The sequence below is a fragment of the Pistacia vera genome, unplaced genomic scaffold, assembly GCF_008641045.1.
Source record: "Pistacia vera cultivar Batoury unplaced genomic scaffold, PisVer_v2 Contig872, whole genome shotgun sequence".
Taxonomy (NCBI): domain Eukaryota; kingdom Viridiplantae; phylum Streptophyta; class Magnoliopsida; order Sapindales; family Anacardiaceae; genus Pistacia; species Pistacia vera.
In genome coordinates, this window is record NW_022196748.1 from 199718 (window position 1) to 204922 (window position 5205).

Sequence of the window (5205 nt, forward strand, 5' to 3'; positions counted from 1 at the left end):
TTGTATTTATTTTACATTTAATTCAAATTAACAAATTAAACATTTTTTTTGGTATTTATTTTATTTTATTTTTAGAAGTACTAGCTAGCTTGATATATATATATATATATATATATATATATATGAAAAAATCTTCCTTAGAAAAACAAATTGTTTGAAGAATCACTTGACAAATTTTTGCCATAAAACACTTATATTACATCTTCCTACTTTAATGAGAAAACGTCTTCTACAATCAAGCAAAGTTATTGATACTCATAAGTATTGAAGGCTTAATAAATACTTTGCTTTTAAATTTTGGTAATATTTTAATTGATAATGTCATTTTCACATCACAAGATTCAACTCCTTAAAACATGGTAATTGAATGCATGAACGAGCATATAAGAGAAAGCAAGATTCGTTTCCCATGGTCGGTTGACTTGATCGAAGACTTTGTTGTCGAAAAACACATGGTAATTCACTACTTTAAAATGCTTGTGGGCTTGGGTGTTTCAGAAATATCACCACACATTCATATTTACTGCTTGAACTTCACTGTTGGAGTTGCTGCTTGATTTTGACGATGATGTCAGGTGGCAAGTTTCCTCAACATTTGCTTCTGGTTATGGTGATTTTGTTCATTGCGCATCAAACAGTTGCTGACTCAAACATAATAACGTGCATAGAGGAGGAGAGAGAAGCGCTGCTTGCTTTGAAACAAGGCCTGGTAGATGAACGTGGCCATCTCTCTTCATGGGGAAGTGAAGATGTTAAAAAGAATTGTTGTAACTGGAGAGGAGTTCAGTGCAGCAACAGAACTGGCCATATAAACAAGCTTGATCTTAAAGTGTCCAATGGCTCAGATCCCTTCCAGGGTTTGAGAGGTACAATTAGCTCTTCTCTGCTTAAATTGCATGATTTAAGTTATTTAGACTTCAGTTATGTTATGCCCAAAAAAAATATAAGGGCTGACTTAAGGTCCAGTCAGCATGCAAGAGTTAGATCATGGGTACGCCCGTAGCCTGCTTCTGTCAGAATAGTGGGAGCACGCTAGGCCAGCCAAGAGCTATGATGATCACACGTGTCCAATCCCTGCTCCAAATCGCGCAAATCACTATAAAAGGTAGGCAATGTGACATAAAAAATGATTTTGCATGGATAATCTCACCAACCCACAGATTCAGTGATGATTGCCTCAATCCATTCCACTATAAATTGAGAGCCCCTCTCTCATTGTGGGGGATTCGCATATTTTTGCATTTGATTAGCTACTCCCTCTCTCTCTCTAGAATATACAACATTTGATACCTTGTATTATCATTGTAAAGTCAGTCAGCTAAAGCGACCTGACCCTTATCATTAATACAAACATCAGTAGACGTAGGACTTGCTTCCTTAGCATCCGAACCACTTTAAAACTCCTTTCTCATTGCCTTTACTCTCGATTCTTTCTCTTTCACGTGTGTTTTCTGGGCCAGCTCAGCATCTCACATGTACGATTCGTTGGTGTCAAAATCACGCATCAACAGTTTGGCACTAGAAGGACGGTCTAATTTAGTGTTCATCCTTCATCAGGAGAATCTCTAACTTACTGATCCTACAATAGCAAATGGCCCGCCAACCTGAACCTGAGTAAACCAACTAGGGTGTTGAGGGGCTCCCCCAAGTCCAGGGGGACACTTCTTCCAAAAAACCTTTAGCCCCACAAAATGCTGCAGGGGATATCCCGTCAAGTTCACAGTTTGACCCCGCCATTAGAAGCTAACTAGAGAGGTTTGACAATACTTTCCAAACAGTCAACTGAAGGTTGGACCGTTTGGACCAAGGCGTGTCATCCAAGTCAGCTGGGGTGGTGCAACCGCCAAAAACGCCTGCAGGTCATGCGAAAGTGCGGCAGAGGGAAATAGCCCGTGCCGCGAGCACTGCAGCGCGTAGACGAAAGGGTAAGCAAGTGGCAAAAAACAAGCCCACGGGCTCCAAAGGGCCAACGAACACCGACCGCGTCCCAAACAGAATACCAGTCTCGCTGAGACTCTGTGAAAGACGCAACCCAAGCTGTCCCATGCCACGTCGCAAGTACACCCCCATAAAAATGTTGGGCGGGGCGATTCTTATCACCACCAGCAAAACGATCCTAATCGTCATCATGCGAGAGGGTCTCACACTTCGTGGGGTGGTTCTTACCACCGCGAAGGTCGTGAAAATACCCCGCACCTTTCATCGCCATCACACGCCTCTAGCCAGTGTGTGTCGAGAGTGGCGGAACCGTCGATCGAGGCAAAAAGGAACTTGACCTCTGGACTTTCCTCAACTGTAATCACGCGGGTCGAACTCGCATGGGTGAAAGCAATCCCCAAGCGGCTCCATTGCCACAAATTAAAGAGATGTAGTGAGCTCTAGACCTACTAAGAGCTCAGCAAAACAAGCAAGGGCAGGTCGCATCGGCGTCTCCCTTTTCTCTGGCGGTATTAGCCGCCCCACTACCATCGGGGTTTAGAATGCCCGACATGCGGCTGTTCGATGGAAATTCTGATTCGCATGATTACTTGTATGAATTCAACGACTTAATGGAGCTGCACCAGGTCTCAGATTTGGCAAAATGTCGGTGTTTGGCAGTGACCTTAACCTCTCATGCCAAACGATGGCTCAGATCGCTCCCAACGGGATCGATAGGCTCGTGGCCTCAAATGAGCACGACGTTACTGAGGCATTTTCAAGCGAACAGAAAGTTCTCAATGCCTTTGCGCTATTTTAGCAACATAAGGCAAGAGAGGGACGCATCCCTCCAATCCTATATAGATAGATTCCACAGAGAACTCAACAAAGTGGCTCACACTCCTGAGGAATCTGTTCGGACTCTCATCGTTGTAGGAGTTCGTCCACAAACCGACCTGTGGAAAGAGCTACAGGCTGAGGATGATGTTTCTGTCACCCGTTTTTACAATCTCACGGAGAAGTATCTCCGTATTGAAAGTTCTGTAGCAGCGCTCCACCGCCGCGACCGCGGCACCTCAGGCGGTGCGTATGGTCGGGAAGAAAGAATGAAAGTTGATAGCAGATGGGCTCCTGACGATCAGCTGAAAGGGAAAAAGCCGCGTTATGAGCCCAAAACGTCATATGCCCTAGTTCCTCGTTGCGATCGCGATAGGAACCAATATACCCCATTAAATGCATCTGTATCAGCTATTCTTGACAAATCAGAAGAGGCCAGCTGCTCGGAGAACCTGAGCCCATGAAAAATCCCCGATCGGCCAGGAATAGTAAAAAATATTGTCACTATCATCGGGACAATGGGCACCATACCGATGAATGCTGAGCTCTCAAGCAGGCGATCAAAAACCTTATCAAGTAGGTGATCGAAAACCTCATCAAACAGGGGCATTTCAAGGAGTATATTGATAACTCCGCTCCCTCACAAGAGAAGAATCAAGGGGAAGCCAAGTAAGAAGCGTCGTGATCAGAAAGGTGTGTGCACCCTCAATTTAATCTTCGGGGGACCACACTTCGCCGGGAATTCGCGAGGTGCCCAAGAAAGGTATGCTTGTGAGGCACACCATGACTCCATCAGAACGATGAGCGTGGCGCAGCAACCACAAAAGGTTCGCCGGGAGGAGGTAATTTCCTTCTCCGAAAAGGATGCAGCCCAACTACATCATCCTCACGATGATGCCCTTGTGATCACGCCCCTCATAGGGCGACATAACGTCCAGAGGATGTTAGTAGATAACGGAAGTGCTGCGAACATCCTGTTCGCCTCAACTTTCAAACGAATGAATTTGGACGAGGCCGACCTGAAGCCTGCCTCATTCCCTTTATATGGCTTCACAGGGGACCACCTGCTCCCCAAGGGAACGATCTCACTCTCTGTCACGCTAGGTGACTTCGATGAGGTGACAAAGGCAATTGAGTTCTTGGTAGTAGATTGCCCATCCGCCTTTAATGAAATCCTAGGGCGACCTCTGCTGAGACACTTCAAGGCCATCACTTCAATATACCACCTGAAGATGAAGTTCCCCACCCCGACGGGGATTGGGGAAGTTAGCGGGTCTCAGCGCGCATCTCGCAACTGCTATGTGAAAGCAGTATAGATGACGTGCAAAGGCAAAGGCACCTCGCACGGCAATCATAGTGGGCCAGTTGAGGACCTAAGTGAAGTACTGGTCGACCAGAACGAACCAAGCAGGGTGCTAAAGATCGGTAAAAATCTCAATCCCCAGCTCGCTACCGAACTGACCAGCTTCCTCAGGAAGAACATCGATGTGTTCGCATGGTCGCACGCAGATATAGTCGGGATTAGCCCGAATGTTATTTGCCATGCATTAAACATTGATAGTGAAGCCAAGCCAGTTTACCAAAAAATGAGAGCGATGGATCCGGAGCAGTATGCCGCCTTAAAGCTTGAGGTGGACACCCTTCTCCGAAATGGATCTATCCGAGAAACACTCTATTCAACCTAGGTTGCTAACCTAGTTCTGGTAAAGAAGCCTAACGGCAAATGGCGGACTTGCGTCAACTTCACTGACCTCAACAAGGCATGTCCGAAAGATAGTTTTCCCCTGCCAAGGATCGATCAGCTCGTGGATGCCACCTCAAGGCATGAGCTACTGAGTTTCATGGACGCGTACTCAGGATACAATCAAATTCTGATGTACGCACTGGACGAAGAACATACATCTTTTGTCACAGACCGGGGACTATACTGCCACAAAGTCATGCCCTTCGGCCTCAAAAAAGCTGGTGCAACTTACCAGTGACTGGTTAACCGGATGTTCTCTAAACAGATAGGCATATCGATGGAGGTCTACGTAGGCGACATGTTGGTCAAGTCGCGTAGCGCTCCAGATCATGTAGCACATCTCTCTGAGATGTTCGACATCCTCCGGCAGTACCTAATGAAGTTGAACCCCCTCAAATGTTCATTCGGAGTATCCTCGGGAAAATTCCTAGGATACATGGTTAACCAGTGGGGAATTGAGATCAACCCCAAAAAAATCCAAGCTCTCCTTGATATGAAGAGCCTGACCAACAAGAAACAGGTCATGAGCCTGAACGGGCGTATAGCGGCGCTAAATTGCTTCATGTCAAGGCTAACAGATCGCTGCTTGCCATTCTTCAATGTACTCAAGGCCAATAAGAAGTTTGATGGACTCCTAAATGCGAACAGGCTTTCCAGAGAATAAAGGAACACCTCGGGAAGCCACCACTTCTATCCAAACCTCTCCC